Source organism: Tenrec ecaudatus, chromosome 8, assembly GCF_050624435.1.
Source record: "Tenrec ecaudatus isolate mTenEca1 chromosome 8, mTenEca1.hap1, whole genome shotgun sequence".
Lineage (NCBI taxonomy): Eukaryota > Metazoa > Chordata > Mammalia > Afrosoricida > Tenrecidae > Tenrec > Tenrec ecaudatus.
The window spans coordinates 73,186,933-73,205,238 of NC_134537.1; the positions used below are offsets into that span (position 1 = coordinate 73,186,933).

Below are 18,306 nucleotides of genomic sequence, written 5' to 3' on the forward strand. Positions count from 1 at the left end.
GGTGGACAGTCTTGTGGATTCAGTGGTGGTGGAAGCATCTCTGGTGTAGGTCTCCATGTGGTTCCTCCACCTCCAGGGCTCTAGCATAGCTCCATGTGCCTTGTTATCATGAATAGTGAGCAGAGTGGGGTGTCCTGCCTCCAGAAAGCTATTTATCTTCCTAGCACCTCTAAATGAGGTCATGAAGCAGCGACCTGATTGACAGGCTAAACTCTTAAATCTCAAGTTGGCATCAGATTATGTAACTGCCTCAGACCACCCCTTGTCAACTTGACACTGTCACACAACTCTTTAGCCAAATATAATTTTCAAACAAACTCTAATAAAATCATATCGGTACTTAACAGGATAAAACTAAAATGCATACAATTTTAAAATGTACACCCCCCATTTAAACATAACATTCTGTAAGTGAACAAAACAAAAATATTCTATATTTACCTGAACACCTACCCCACAATTCTATGAACATATTCCCCCACCTTTGAAAGTTTGTAAGCCAGCCACTTCATGCCTTTACCCACCCCATTTTGGGAATCCAATTTCTATACTGCCCACCTACATCAACCCAGTTCTCTGAGGAGATAATCATATTCTTTGATGTGAAGAATCTTCATTCAAGTTGGAACCTTGTGGAGAGCCATCCACAAGCAAAGTTAAATCAGGACAGGCCATCCATAAAGTGAGTAGCAATATGCACCAGTTCCCAGGCTCAAAAATCTTCTCTTTATCTGATCAGGTTCTGTTCAACTCAATGAGGGCTGCCTCAACTAGCCTCACTAGGGTGCCCATTGGTCACCTGGCCTTTAGACCATGGCCCCTTCATAAATTCTCAACAACCACGGTCCACTTGTGGTAGGTCATGAACTTCAGACCAGTCAACCTGCGCTTTGAACCAGGTCTATGGGTGTTAGTGGCTAGACTCAAATTAGAAAAACAATAATAAAAACAAGGGTAAGACAGATGAAAATTGAATGTCAGCCTTCTTAAAAATTATGACATTTTTATTTCATTTGATAAAGATATGGGTTGGATGGAGGGGTGGTGGTGGAAAGGAGTAACTGATTAAAAGGATCTACATATTCCTGTCTAGGGATGGACAACAGAAAAGTGGGTGAAGGGAGATGTCACACAGTGTAAACTATGACAAAATAATAATTTATAAATTATCAAGGGTACATGAGGGAGGGTGTGTTAGACAGGGTTCTCTAGAGAGACAAAATCAGATTGCTAGTATTATATGTATACATAAAGATAAACATATAACACAAGAAATGAACCGTTAAATTATATACAGATAGATAATACAAGAAATTAACAGTTAAATTATAAAGCAGTGAGACACTATCAGTCCTTTAAGCCTTGAGAGCTGCCAGTTCCTTTTCTGTAGAAAGAGCTGGGCTATATATACCCAGGCAGCAAACAACAAACACCATCTGTCACCAACTGTCAGACCCCAGCTCCAGAGATGGAACATTACAATCGTGTGGGCTTAAAGGGACCTTAACTTACAGTGACACAGTCCACAAGCTAGGCGTCCCACAGGTAGTGTACCCTTTAAATTGAGACACAGAACTAGCAAGGCGAGGCTCATGGAGCCATTTATCTCTCCGCCCTTCAATTAGTCCTACTTGTGTTTATCGGCCAGGATGACACAATCAACTATCACAGAGGGTGTGCAGGGAGGGAGGGGGAAAATGAGGAGCTGATGCCAGGGACTTAAGTTGAAAGCAAATGATGAGGGCAATGAATGTACAGATGTACTTTATATAATTGATGTATGTATGGATTGTGATAAGAGTTGTATGAGCTTCTAATAAAATGATTAAAAAGAAAGTAAATGTCTAGAAAAGAATGATGGCAACATATGTACAAATATGTTTGATACACTTGATGTATGGATTGTTGCAAGAGTTGTAAAGAGCCCCCAGTAAAATGACATTTTAATTAAAAAATAATAAATAAATAAAATAAAAATATATGGGTTATTAAAAAGATAAACAGGAAAATATTCCTAGAATCACATAACAATTCAACTTAAGGATAGTCAAATTAGTACATAGAAGACAATTTATATAATGAAATCATAGATTATAATTTAACAAAAATCCCCAAATCAACCCGTAACCCCCAAATCCCTACAATTATAAACAGAACAGCAAAAAGTAGAAACAAAGGAACAACAACCAAAAAAAAGCTCTAATTGCTAAAAGAAAGATAAAAAATAATGATTAAAACAGAAATAAGTGAAACAGAGCAGAAAAACAAGAGAAAGATTCAAGAGAAGAAGCTGGTTCTTTGAGAGGAACAATAAAATTGACAAACAAATAGGAAATCCAACAAAGTAAAAGAAGTTGCAAATAACACAAGTAAGAAGTGAAATCAGTGATGTTACTAAAAATCAACTGAAACAAAAGGGATATAAACAGAATATTACTAAGAATTGGATCATACATTTTTTGAAAAATTAGAAGTGAGTACATATATAAAAACACAGCACTACATAAATTAAGAAACTGAAGTACAAAATTTGAACAAACCAACTACAATAGGGAAAAATGTCATAAAAGGTTATTAAAATATCAAATTAACAAAAAAACCTGACTCTAAGCCTTCAGTGAAAAAGTTTTACCAAATATTATGGGAAGTGTTGTCACCAATTCTACTCAAATTGTTCCAGGATATAGACAAAGGCAGAATATTCTTGAATGTATTGTGTGAATCAAGCATAACCCTCATATAAAACCTATGCATAAGCACCACCAAAAAAAGGGAATTATTTTCAATGCCCTTCAAGATTGAAGACTCAAAAATTCTCACGAAAAACATAGTCAATAAAACCCAATATCATATCAAGAATATAATATACTATGGCCAGTTGAGATTCATACCACATATGCACGGTGGTTCAACATTACATAATCAACGTAAACCACAATATAAATAAAAGAAAAAGAGCCATATGATCACCTGAACTGATGCAAAAATATTTCAGAAGATTGAGCACCCATATCATAGAAATATTCATCAAATTAGGAATGAAAAAAAATTCCTCAACATAATCAAGGTATATACACAAACCTAATGGTCATTCTTATTCTTGATAGTCAGAGACTAAAAGCATTTCCCTTTTGAAGGGAAACTGGATTATACTTTTTTAGTAGTTTTATTAGCACATAATTTACATATTATACAATTCAATAGTTAAATTATATCAAGGAAAATTGCACAATCATTAGCACATCAATTTTAGAGCATTCCTGCACACACCCCACCAAGGGATAAATCACCTGTGGTAGTTATATAATCTGTTGTCAATTTGAGAGGATTAAGAGTGAATGTGTGGAGATTAGCCTGTCAATCAGGTTGCAGTTGATGACCTCTTTTGGAGTCACTAAGGAGATAAGTAGCTTGCTGGAGGTGGAACACAGGCTTACTCCCTACAAGACAGTACTGACAATGGGCCTGATGGAGCTACGGTGATACAGCCAGAGCCCTGACCTGGAGGAGCCATGTGGAGACCCATGCCAGCACTGATATGACCCTACTGCTACTGGATCCAGAAAGTTTCCAACCCACTGGCCTGCGATCTTCCTGCATTTGGCATCATTGCATGTGTTTTGTGAGTCGGAAGAGGAATTTATAGATTGGTATGGGACATATGCGCTAAATTTGGACTTATGGACTTGATCTTGACCGGGTGGGGATGTTTTCCCAATATTCAATTGCTCTTGTATATAAGACTCTTTCTTATACACATATGAGTGTCTATGAATTTGTTTTTCTAGTCTACCCAGAATAATACATCACCTTCAAAATGAGTTGTGCAATCATGATCTGTTCTAGTGCTCCCTCCTCCCTCCAGCCTTCATTATTTATTCCACAAATCCCCTTTCCTTCCCTATCACCTACTCCTCACCCCTGTATTCCCTATATCTTCTTGTATCAGTTATTATCATTATGCATCCATTCTTCTGTTGCTTCACAGCTGGGAGACCCAACAGAAAACAATAAAAACAAAATCAAACTATGTGGTAAGGATAAAATCATAACAGTATAAAGACAAAAATACAAATAATGCATGCAAAGGGCCCCCATCAACATGTAAAAATGAGCTCCTCATGCAGGGAGATCCTACATTGACACCATCTTCCCAGAACTCCTAGGATCCTTTTTATCACTACTTCAGTTCAATATGGTGCTAGAAGCTCTAGCCAAAGGCTTTAGAAAACAAAGGAAAAGAAAATATATCAAAATTGGTAACGAAGAAGTAAAGTTATTTCCTTTTTGTAGATGGCATAATCCTATTTATAGAAAATCCAAAAGACCCAACAAGAAAGCTACTGCAATGATTAAAAATATTTGGCATAGTGGCAGGGTACAAGACCAAGACAAAAAAAAATCAACAGGATTCTTCCACATTGATAAAGAGAACTCTGAAAAGGAAACCAGGAAATTATAATTCACATCTGTTATTCAAAGAATGAAATAGTTAGGAATAAATTCAGAGATGCAAAAGGCTTACACAAAGAAAACTACAAAAACACTACTACAAGAAATCAAAAGACCCCAAGAAATGAAAAAAGATATTATGATTATGGATAGGAAGACTTGACATTTTGAAAATGTAAATATTGCAAATAGTGCAATCCTGATCCACATTTCACCATCATTCTTAAGTAAATAAAAAAGCGAATGTCAACTGTATATAGAAAGAAAAAGAGCATTGATAAGCAAAGTACTATTAAAGATGAACAGTGTAGATGTTTTCACACTTCTTGATCTCAAAACCTACTGCAAGGAACAGTAGTCAAAATGGCCAGGTCCCATAGAAGCAAAGATTCACAGACTAATAGAACAAAACTAGGAAGCAAATCCAACAAACTATGTATAGCTGACCTTCCACAGAGCTGGAATTCTTTAAATGGAAAGTAGTTTCTTAATCTTTTGTGAAAGAGATGATGGTTTCTACTCCCACAAGTTTTACAGTTTTGTACATCTACTCTATCTTATAATGTTGCTCTAAGTTAGAATAGACTTGAGGACGGTAAGTGAGTAAATGCTCTTTAGAAAGGAGTAAATGCTCTTTAGAAAGAGGGACTGACAATTATATATTTGACCAGGGACTAATCTCTAAAATTTATAGAAAATATCAACACCTCAGGGAAAAAACACAAACAATACAATTTAAAAAACAGGTGGAGGACATGAACAGATATATCATCAATGAGTTATCAGTGGCCAACAAACATATAAATATATGCCCATATTCATTAACAAATTGCCATAACATATTCTAGAAAGTTAATATTCTACATTTTACTTTTGTTAGTAGCAACTACTAGGGTCTTAAAGTCTTTTGAGTGATAATCCAAAAAAATGAAACTTTGGCCTCTCCTTGTCAGAGCAGAGAGGTGAAAAAAAAATCAAAGACTAAAAGAAATAATGAATTTACAGTAATGAGCCACATTGTCCACTAGTCTGAGATCAGAATTCACTGGTACCACTACCAAAGTATTTCATAATGTAAGGAATCATAATGTAAGGCTCTGACCAGAAAGAAGAGAAGAGTAATGTAGAACAAATGCCAGTTTTGCTAGTGTGAAATAGATTGATGAAACTCCTTACACTGTTGCCCGCAGACATCTCTCAAGCTTTGTACTGAACTTACCCCTGGTGATCAACTTTCCTCCAAACAACGGATAGGCCTCTAAGACGAATGATACCAGGGAGCAATGTACCCCTCTCTATTTCAACCACATGAGACTGGAAGGGCAGCATTTGTCAAAAAACCAAGCTCAGAAGGCAGGAAAAGTCAAGAAAGACAAATGGAAACAGGACCCATGAAGGAAGTGGGAATAATGCTATTATATTAAGGGAAACTCAAACAATACCTGTGTCCATCTCTTTCTTTCTCTGGGTCCTGCACACACATAGTGTGTATAAATTATTGAATGAATAACAAATTATCTCTTTCACTCAAACCACAGTAAGTAAATATATGTGACAAAGATATTTATATTATACATAGAAAACAATAATTTATACCAATGACTTTTTAAAAAGAAATGTGATATTAAAACAAAAACATTTACCAAAATTGAGTCAAAAATAAATAAGAAAATTAAAAAGATCTGTCTCAATGAAATCAAACAAATCAAAAGGAACAGAAAAACAAAAAATACAGCATTGGTCTTTTTAAATGCCAAATTGAATGCAGACAACAGGTATATATTGAAGATTAAACCCATAAATTTTATAAAACCTTAAAGGATAATGCATTGGCTTTTTTGGGTACTGTAAGAAGAAATATCACAGCTTAAAACAATGCAACATTATTATCCTGAAATTCTGAGAGTCAAAATTTCTGATGTGGAATATACTGGTTTAAAATCAAGGTGGCAGCAGGTCTGCATTACTTATAGGCTTTAAAGAACAACTAGAATTATTCGTTATGTGTAGGAGGTTAACATCCCCACCCCTATTTACTGTGACTTATTATTATTTTTTGAATTGTAACAACCCCATAATAAACTGACATTGAATCTCACAAAAGGAAATTCAGAATCAGATTTTATTTTAGTAAAAATGTATGCAAAAATATACTTCTTGCATTCCCGCATTTGCAGATTAAAATTTGTATGGGCTATAAAGTTGACTTCGTCACGTTTCTGCTCCCCTTTCCCCAAAGTACAATGAGAATGGCAATTTTATCTACTTCAAAGATATAAGACTGCTTTGAAGAGTTTGGGATCAGTAATGTCGCAAAGCACCTTTTCTCTCCCTCCAAAAATCTGCCATGCTTGGTTTAATCTCTATTGTCAGCGTCTTGAAATATTTAATAATTTTATATTTGAACATCATGTAAGTGATGTTTGTAAGTGAAATCAGTTGGGAAAATGGGGCATGCACATGCACACGAGCAGAAGAGATGTTGGATCTGATTTTCCATTATAGTTCCCATTGTCCCACTTAGGTATAGTCTCTATAGCATTCTGTGGCAGGTACATAATGTGTCAACTTGAAGAAGAGGTGGATTCTAGCCTGTTAATCAGGTCATAGGCATGGCCTTCTGAGGATTCTGGAACTCCTGTCTTCCTCCATGGAGGTGAGACACACATTCTCGCTGCTCCACCTTCCTGTTGACTAGCCACATGAAGCCATGTTGATGGCAGCCAGAGCCCTGGAGATGCTTCCATTGCCACTGGATCCACAAGACTTTCCACCCAAGGGCCTATGATCTTCCTGCATTCACCATCATTGAATGTGCTGCACGAGGTTGAAGAGGAACTTAGGAACTAGTATCGGACATATGGGTTAATATCAGACTTATGGACTTGATCTGCACTAGGCTGGGGTGTTTTTTTAATATACAATTGCTTTTTTGATATAAAACTCCCTTATACAAATATATAAGTGTTTATGGATTTGATTCTCTAGTCAACCTGGACTAATACATTACGGTTCCTTGTGAGTGGGGTGTAGAGAAACAAATCATGATGGTTGAGAATGGAGGCTTGCTTGACCTCTGCCTCATGGTGTTTTTCTGCTTTGGCTAGCTAGAGGTCAGATGTGGCCATGCAATTTACTGGGTTGTTTTCAGAAAGAACATAAGTTTTGCTTATTTTAATTCGTGGTTGTCTTTAGTTATACCTTTTTGAAATGGCAAAAATGAATGTGATTAATGTATATTTTTGAGCGCAGGGGGTGAAATCTTCTGTTGGATTTTTCAGAAACCATGCAGCTTAGTGACAACGGCTGACAGAAGGTCAAAAGTGTGACAAATGTTCCTAGATTGATGGCTAAGGCCACATATTGTATCAGTGGACTAGTTTAAATAATAATTGAGATAAGACAGATAAGGATTTATCTGGACTGTTTTAAGAATTGAGTTTAGGATCTGGCTGTCCTAGGTTTATACTTTTTCTTCTGCTTATTGTTATTGATAGAATTGATAGATAGATTGATAGAATTGATAGATTGATAGAAATGATTATTGAGAAATATAAATAGTGAGTTTGTAAACTCATTTTCTTCAGCCATCAGTTTTAATCTTTAAATGGATTTGGACATGCCTGCAAAGAAGATTCTGTAAAGATAAGTCCCACCCAATGCTTTAGGGCACTCAGGATAATTGCATTGGAAGAGACTTGCCAGGAGGCTATTGACAGAATAAAAGGGAAAAATGTACTCTTTGTTTTTTTGAATTTTGAACTAGTGTCTTGGGATGTGGGAAACTCTGAAGTCATGAAGGAACTGAACATTAGGACTAAATATTAAAGGGAGCCAGTGGGCAGCCTGAAATGCTTGCTAGGTGACCACCTGGATCCACTTGTTTAGTGGAAGTGGGAGAAATGCAACAAGAAGGAAATGGTTGAGTCTGGACACTGATACCCATGGACCTGGCTCACAGAGACTAGAGAAGATGAGAGCAGACTGAATCTAGCCAAAGGGGCCTAAGGTTGTTGAGAATTTGTGACAGGGGCCCATGGTCTAAAGATGAGGTAATCAATGCATACCCTGGTGAGGGTAAGTGAGGCAGCCCACACTGAGTTGCCCAGAACCTGACTAGATGAAGAGAAGATTTTTGAGCCTGTGAATTGATGCATATTACCGCTGACTTTATGGACAGCCTTTCCCGAACTGACTTTGCTAAAGGATATCGACTCTTACGGTTCCAACCGAAGAATAAAAATGCTTCACATCAAAGAGTATGAGCACTGGGTTGATTTAAGTGGGCAGTATAGAAATTGGATACCCAAAAAAGGGGGGATAAAGGCATGAAGTGGCCTTACAAACTTTCATAGATGGAGGAATATATTCATAGGATTATAGGATTAAGGTATAGGTGTTAACTGCAATCATTAAGCATAGAATATTGTTTTGTTCACATATAGGATATTATGATTAAATGAGGCAGGTATCTATTGAATTATATGAATATTAGGTTTATCCTATTAAGTACAGATATGATTTAATTAGAGTTTAGTTTAAAATTTATATATGGCTGAAGAGGTATGTAAAAGTGTCAAGTTGATAGTTACATAGGCTCCTGTGAAGTTGTGAAGGGGTGGAGTCTAGCCTGTCAATCAGGTTATAGCCAATGATTCCTTTGGGTGGACATGGCCTTCTCCTGAGGATTCTGGAACCTCCTGTCTTCATCTCTGGAGGCAGGACACATGATCTCTGCTGCATCTTCTTGTTGACAAGTCACATGGTGCCATGCTGATGGCAGCCAGAGCCCTGGAAATGCTTCTACTGCCACTAGATCCACAAGACTTTCCACCCACTGGCCTGTGATTGTCCTGCATTTGCCATCACTACTTGTGCTGTGTGAAGCTAAAGAGAATTGTATGAACTAGTATCAGACAGACTGGTTAATATCTTACTTATGTACTTGATCTGGACTGGGCTGGGGTGTTTGTGTGTGTGTGTGTGTGTTTTCTTAATATACAATTGCTCTTTGATATGAAGCTCTCTCTTATACACATATATAAGTATCGATGGATTTGTTTCTATAGTCAGCCCAGACTACACATATTTTAATGCTCATGAGCACAGAATTTCAGGGGAAACACAACACATAGAAGTTCAGCAAAACCCAAAGACAAAATAAGCATGATAATAGACATACCACTTTCTGTTTGAACTAAGCTTGTTTAAAACACTGAAAGTAATGGTATCTTAAGAAAATGATGTGCTTTCTTCCCTCTGTTACCATCAAACATTGCCTTGAAAATTATGACTGAGAAGGAAAGGGAGAGCAAGAACACTATAGTTACTTTTGTTTTAAATCTTTCCTCAACTCTCAGTAAGCCACAGTAGAGCGCATTGGTTGCATATACACAAACTTGGAAGTCAATTTAAAATAGTGCTAGTTTAATGTAGCATTTTCCCTGGTCTGGTAATAAGGACAGGCAAACTTACAAACACGTATTAACACAAAATTTACATGCATGATGAATATCATGATAAATGAGGAAAATTTTAAAAGTATCAAGTACTATATTTTACTTGAATTTAGAATCAACACTCATGGAAGCAGCAGTCAAGAAATCAACCACATATTATTTTGGGAAAATCTATAGCCCAAGACCTATTTAAGATGAAAAGATGACATGTCACTTGGAGGAATAAGGTGTCCCTGACTCATGCCACAGTATTTTCAATTGTCTCATTAGACTTATTCTGCCAATTAGGCTTCCATAGAAACATGTGGGCAGAGTTTAATCAGGTCGCAACTTGATTGGAAGATGACTTAGATATATGGCTCTGTGAAGTCTGCTTCTTCCTCTTTCTTCCATGTGACCAGACCAGTGCACTACTGCTTGAGCAAGTCCTTTTCCTCAATCATGCACTGCGTTACTTGTGGGCAAAGCCAACCCGTGCATCGTGTCACCTTGTCATATATTGCTAGAGCTTGAGCTGTAAGCTAGCCAAATGATCTTATTTGTAAGTAAGATTTCATTAGTCTCTGGAAATTATATAAAGCTAAAACATTGTGTACACACATGCCAATTTGGCAAGGGGTAGATTGTGATAGTTAGGTTTATTGTGTCAACTAGAATCCTGTAGGAATATATGGGCTGAGTTTAATTAGGTCCCAGCTTAATTGGAGAATAACTGAGATAAATGGCTCTACTAATCTGACCTCTTCCTCTTTATTCATGGTGATCCGACCAGCATGCTGCTGCTTAAGCTAGTTCTTTGCCTCAACCATGTGCTACTCTACCTGTGGGATGAGCCAGCCTGTGGATTGTGTCCCCTTGCTATCTGTTGCTAGAGCTTGAGAATCCATCAGGACTGGCTTTACCATGCTGGTGATGCATTGTGTCACCAGGTGTGCATCACTAGAACTTGTGGCTCCATCCGGACAAGCTTTGCTACACTCTCACTCTACTGGCCTCGGCTACACCTAAACTTCTCGTCTTCCTGCTGTTGCTGCCCCTCTGTGCTGTGTCTGTGGCCTGCAGGCCACTCTGCTCATTTGCCTGATGGAAGATTCTGCTGTCTGCTTCCTTGACTTTGGTCCAGCAGCAGGAGTGAGTTGAAGGACTTTCAGTATATTAACTGTTCAATGAAAGTGAGTTGAACTGAGCCCTCTTTACTTTTTTGAGGCCTAATTAGCTGTTGTATTCCTTCTTGCTATATAAGCCTACATATATGTATTTGTAATCATAGGTCTCCTGGTTTGTTTCTCTAGAGAACCCCACCTAACACAGTTAGACAGTGAATAAAGAAATCCTGAGAATAATTAGTATATGTGCATTGAATTATGGTATTGATGAGGAATATTGAAAGTACCATGAACTTCCAAGAGAACAAGAAAATCTATCTTGTTGAAAGTACAATTGGAATGCTCCTTGCAAGTGTGTGTGGCAAGAATTAATCTTAGAGTCAGCACCCTATAACCTCAGGTTCTGCATCTGAGTTTTGAATCAGCAGCAGATTCAAAATATTAAAAATATATTAAAACAATAAGTCAGAGCAATCAATCCATATCTGATGGAACATAGCATACCATTTATGTACTTTTATTAGGTATTATAAGTAACCCAAACAGAATTTCAAGTATGTGGGATCATTTGCAGAATTTATATACAGATACTGTGTCATTTTTTTAAGGGACCTGGGCATCTTCTGCTTTTACTATTGAGAATATCTGTAATAGAACCAACCTCTTTGCCTAAGGAGAGGTGACTTTATTTTGAGTGCATTATCAGGAAAGACCATCCCTGAGAAGGACATTATGCTTCATAATGAAAAATATTGATTGATATAGTGACTACAAAATCAGCTCTAGTATAACAATGATTTAAGGATGGCAAACAACTATGCAATGTTTCATTGTCCTTTTCTGGGCTTACTATGAAATGGAACCAATAGATGATAACTTGATCAGTAGCATCAAATTATTTACTATCAGCTGCCTGTCAATTTTCATATTAAATTTTTAATTAAGCATTAATTACAAATTTAATAATGACAAGGAAAGGAAGAATCTCCTGTATATCAGGCATTTTATTAGGCATAACATAGTTATTTTCCAAAGATACACCATAAACCTTAAAGTTCTCAGGTGTCTTATAGGAGAGTATTATGATGGTAGTGTTAGAAGTGGTGAAAAAAGTTGTTTCTTAGAATTAGGAAAATATTGATTATGTAAGTGAATAGAGATATGAGGATGAATGGAGGAAGGTTATACTTTGGAGGTGAGCAGAAATGGTTGGGGAGGCATTCCTCCAATTATATGGTTTCCCGTCAGTTTTACTAAAAACAAATAAATTATTGTTTGGTGAATTTGTAAAGAATCATGAAAAGACAACAGAAAATTGCTCATCTTTTATGACTAGATCTTATAACTACCCTTCACATATTTGTTGGCTGAAAAAAATATTTTTCTATTTCAATATACCTTGCCATGAGAAAGAAAAATAATTTCTATATGATGGAATTTGTTAAGTTTTAAACGTAACAGCCATGAAGTTAAACTTCTTTGGTCTAGCTGCGATTATGTGACATTTCAGGTTGTTACGTAAGTTATTCTTTATGTTAGTGAATCTGTGAGTTTTCTTAACACTGTACTATTTTTGTACTGTGATTTTATTTTCAGGGCAACAAGCTGCATTGCTACGGTAACACTGTGCTGTGAAGAGAGTCCTCCGGGGCAGTGCAAGGCAACTATTCCTGTTCACAGCTTCTGGTTTTTTAAAGTGCCTTCACAGAGAGAACAGCGTAGGAGCACTTTTTTTGAGTATTTGTCATTGCTAATATACAAAGCTTATATAGCGTTCCTTTGTCTTCTGCTTGTTGTATTATTGCTATTATTATTATGATTGTTTTCCACAAGTGCCATTAATGATATCTTGTTCTCTTATTCATGCAATCAACTTAAATTTTGATAACGTGCCTCAAGTTAGAGGACACATTGACCTGGATGGTTTTAAATAGGAAAGGTCATCCTGGCATTTTCAGTGGAAATATGAAGATATTTGAAATCTAGCTGTTACATTTTTCATCACTGAGTGTCAAATATCATTTGACTAGTAATTCATCCCTACTTCTTGGAAATGGCCCTGCTTAATTTGGATAGCAAGTGCTAATATCTGTGTGCTATAGCATCATATGCAGCTGTTAAGGTACCGACAGTTTCTCATATAGAAGAGGCATTGCTATAGCTCTTTAATCAATTGGCATCCCCACAGTATGTGTTAAAATACTGTGTCTCCCAAAAGTACTCTGACCCTTATACTGAAGGTATAAGGGTCTCATTTAGGAACAGACTTTTCTTTGATATATTAATGAATCTCTGTAGAATGAATGAACATATAATGAATACATTAATGAATCCATATAGAATGCGTCTTCATGTTAATGAAACTTGAGTGATATGAAGGGAAGATAAAAGAAACAAGCATTCATAAATAAGGGAAAACTATATGCCAAATGGAGACCACCAAGGGACGAAGGAATGCCAGAGCTAGAGAAGCAGAGGCAAGGTACACCATTAGAGACGGCAGAGAGCATTTTCCTAGAAACGATGCCCAGATTTCATACTTTTAGCTTCATAAATTGTGAGAGTATATTTCCAATCATTCTGAATATTTCTGATTACTTGCTTGTGGTATTTCTATTACGGAAGCACCTGGGTAGTGAGGGCGTGTATCAGTTGTTGTTGGGTGCATGCCCATTGGTTGTGACTCAGAACAAACTTATACACAATGGAAGAAAACACTAGTCAGTCCTGGGCCATCCTTAAAATTACTCTATATTTTTAAAATGTTATTAATTTGGAGTTAATACATATGTCATATCGCTCCATAATTCAATCATGGCAAGCAGAATTATAATACAGTTGCTACGACAATCAGTCTGCAAACATTATTTTTCTTCCTGGACTCCTTGACATTGTCTCCCTTTTACCCCCTGTGTTAGTTGGGGTAGACTAGAGAAACAAATCCAGGAGACTCCCATATGTGTGTAAGAAAGAGGTCAGTCAGGGTGCGAGGTAGCACCAATGAAAAACACAGCTTTCCCCCAGATCCTGGATGCTTCCTCCCCCCAACTACCATGATCTGAATTCTACCTTGCAGGGCTGGATAGGGCAGAGATTGTACACTGGTACATATGGGGGCTGGAGGCACAGGGAATCCAGGGTGGACGATACCTTCAGGACCAGGGGTGTGAGGGGCAATGCTGGGAGAGTGGAGGGTGAGTGGGTTGGAAAAGGGGAACTGATTACAAGGATCCACATGTGACCTCCTTCCTGGGAGATGGATGGCAGAGAAGGGGGGGAAGGAGACTCCGGATAGGGCAAGATATGACAAAATAACAATCTATAAATTATCAAGGGCTCATGAGGGAGCGGGGAGCGGGGAAGGAGGGAAAAAAAAGAGGACCTGATGTAAAGGGCTTAAGTGGAGAGCAAATGCTTTGAAAATGATTAGGGCAAAGAATGTATGGATGTGCTTTATACGACTGATGTACGTATATGTATGGATTGTGATAAGAGTTGTATGAGCCCCTAATAAAATGTAAAAAGAAAGAAAATGATTAGGGCAAAGAATGTACAGATGTGCTTTATACAATTGATATATGTATATGTATAGATTGTGATAAGAATTGTATGAGCCCCTAATAAAATGTTTTTTTAAAAAAGAAAGAGCTTTATATACAACAGCAACTGTACACTAAGAAATTGTGCCAGCCAAGTCCGGATCAATTCCATAAATCCAATATTAGCCCATATGTCCAATACTAATCTATAAATTCTCTTCAGACTCATGAAACACATACAATGATGCTGAATGCAGGAAGATCACAGGCCAGTGCATGGATAGTCTTGTGGATCCAGTGCAGATGGAAGCATCTCAGCGCTGGCAGGGTCCCCAAGTGGCTCTTCCATGTCCAGGGCTCTCACTTCCATCAGCATAGGTCTATGTGTCTTGTCAGTAGAGTCTGTCAGGGAGTGAACAGAGATAGAGAGAGAGAGAGTATCTTCTGTCTCCAAGGAGGAATAGAGGAGCTCCCAGAATCCTCAGGAGAAGGCCATGCCTACACAGAGGCTTCATTGGCTATCCCCTAATTGACGGGCTAGACTTCAGCCCCTCACTTTTAATCCTCTCAAATTGACAAACGATTATATAAGTATCACACCTCCCCCAACCCCCAACCCCACCTCCACTGTTACTTCCTGAAACCCTTATCTGACTTGCTGTTCCTAGGAGCATCAGTACTGGGTTTAATATACTGAAACATGGAAAAAAACATACAACACAACTTCATGAGGGTGGCCTCCAATGACCTAACACCTCTGAGATACACCCTAATGTGAACAAGCTAAAACAAAACAAAAAAGACAGAAAATGTTGAAAACAAGACCCGGTCCAGCATGCATCAGAAGGTGGATCAGCTGACAAAGTTCAAACTGTTTAAGTCAGATTTATGCCTTTGATCTTCTATACTCATCTCTCCAATGCACTATTTCACAACCCCTTTCCTCCCATCCCTCACTCCGGATAGAGGAAGTTCAGCAGAGGTTATTTCCTATGTAACTCCCAAAAATGAATTCCATAGTCTTCTGCAAATCGGATTCTCACAATTTAGGCTCTGATACTGATGTCTCCTTCAACTCTGAATTCTATGATTCATAGTCCTTTGGTTTCTGATTATGGTGTGCTTCCCTTTGTCCAATTCTGCTTGACACGATTGAACTATGGAATGATATGGTATATGTTAATAATACAAATTAATAATAATAATAAACCCACATAGATCTAAGAATGGGTTTGGGGCTCACACTAAATCCTAGCTCCAACTTAAGAACAATTACTTCTTACTACATCATGCCCCTGGTTGATACTCACCCTTAGTAAGGGGACACAGAAGATACAGTTGCTATAGCAAAATGTGGTGAAAATATTAGATGACGCCCACGTATCAGATAAAATTTTGCCTGGGATCTTAGCTTGTCTTCAAACAAGCAGCCACCTAAGTGAGATACCAATTTATGTTTGAGATTATTGTTGTAGCCACTATATCAATCCATGCATTGAAGATCCTCCTCTGTTTCACAGACCCTCTACTTTAGCCAGCATGATGTCCTCATCTCCAGACTGATTTAACCTGATAGCAAATCCAAAGTACGTCAAATGAATTTTCATCATCCTCTCTTATACGAAGAATTTTGGCCACCAAGACAGATGTATTTGTTCTTCTGGCACATCATGATATGTTCAATTATTTGTTCTCGATACTGGAATTTAAAGGCAACAAATCTCAGATCTTCCTTATTTATTGTCCAGCTTTTGCATGCATACAATGTGATCGAACATATCATGACTTAGGTCAGGTACACCTTGGTCATCAGGAGGTTTTGTGCAGCACATTTTTTCAATGTACTATTGAGACTATTGTGTGGTCTTCTCTAGCTACGCAGGAGGGACAGAGTCCAACCCCAGGTCTGGGCAAGGATGATTCCTATGAGACTGTTCAGAGAGGCCCCTGTCCACTATCCTGCTATACCCTAATCTAAGTCTAACCAACCCTTTCAAATCATTCTGGTAATGTATTGCAATGACTGCGCAGAAGTCATCAATGATATTCATTACTATGTGGGGGTGGGGGGTGGTATTAAAGAAGTCAACATGGCACTACAAATCAGGGTCAGAAAACTAAGAATTTAGTCCACCATCTACAGTGCATCTTCTCAGCTGTGATAAAAGTTATATATCTTTCTCATCCTCATCCTTTCAGTCTGACCTTTTCCCTGTGCTGGCAAGTTTTACAAATCTTTCTTTAGTGCTAGTAAGTTGCCAAAGGGAACATCACTCTGTTGGACTGTTTCAAGGACATGGTTTTGGCCTGACTCCTCTGCTCAGTCTATGGTCTCAGCTAAATGGCCTCTGATGCCTCTCCTATTTCAGTAAGGGATCTTGCAAGTACTCTGCTGATGTTTTCTTTTTGTTTTTCCGTGATGGTCATGAAATTCCTCTTCCTGCTTATTAGATGGTAGCAGAATGGTAAAAATGACCAATCCTTGGATTAGAGTCCTCTAAACCTTATTTCCATTATCTTATCTTGTTATTTGGTGAAAGTTATAAAGGTTACAGACAGAAAAGCCTTACAAAGTAACTTCATTTCACTGTGAATATTATTACTATCCTTATTTTTGGCTGCTGGTTCCATGGAGGTTTATTATGGATAAAATAAAATGAAATCTTTGACAACGTCAGTATTTTCTCCATCTAGCACATCATTTTCCTTAGGCTGAGGTATAGTCCAAACTCAGGGTTGTAGCCTTTGAGTTTCATCATTAAGTATGCCTAATCCTCCTCATTCCCAGAAGAGGGCTGTGCCATCTGCTTGTGGCAGGTTGTAATGTGCCTTCTTCCTATCTTTATGACACGTTCTTCTTCATGTAGTCAATAGAGTTTTTTTTTTAAGTAGAGTGACATACACCCCTGATTCATACCTCCCTTGATTTTAAACCACCCAGTAAATCCTTGCATCGTTTTACTGTTCTGTTTGAACAATTGCGGTTAGCCATACACAGGTTCTAAATGAGCCAGATTAACTGCTCAGGAACTACTGTTCTTGTCTATATTATCCATGGTGCGTTACGATCCATGCAATCAAATGTCTTTGTATAGTCAACAAAACACAAGTAGACATGTTCCCAGTATCCTCGGCTTTCAGGCAAGATCAATTTGATATCAGCAATGCCATCCTTTATTTCTTTCATGTGCCTTTATAGATTTGGCTTGAATTTCTGTCATATCTATATCAATGTACTGCTTCAGGTGTTTCTGAAATATCTTAGGCAATATAAGACATCAATTATATGGTTAGATAATTTCTGTACTCTGTTGTATAATCTATATTTGGAATGGGCACAAATATGAATCTTTGCAGTGAGTTTTCCAGGTAGCTATCCATCAGATCTTCAGGCATAAATGAATGATTGATTCCAGTGCGACATCAGTTTGTTGAAATATTGAGCATGTATTTCATAAGTTATTGCTTTGGGGTTTTTTTTTTCCAGTGGCTTCATTGCAATTGAGACTTCTTTCAATACCACTGGCTCTTGATTATATGCTGCCTCTGAAGTGGTTAACCAGTATTTTTTGGATGGTGACTCTATATTCCAGCCATCTTTTTTTAATGCTTGCTACATTATTCAATACTTTATCCCCAGAATCTTTTTATATTACATCTCAAAGCTCTAATTCTTTCTTCAGCTGGACGAAAAGTGTTCCTCTCTTTTGTTATATTCTAATCCCAGGTCTTCGTGCATTTCATGGCAAT

At 37.6% G+C, this 18,306-nt stretch overlaps 1 pseudogene; it reads left to right on the forward strand.

Annotated features, from left to right (window-relative positions):
* The window catches only part of LOC142455433 (quinone oxidoreductase-like protein 1), a 47,150-nt pseudogene that overhangs the window by 9,275 nt on the left and 19,569 nt on the right, over nucleotides 1–18,306 (forward strand).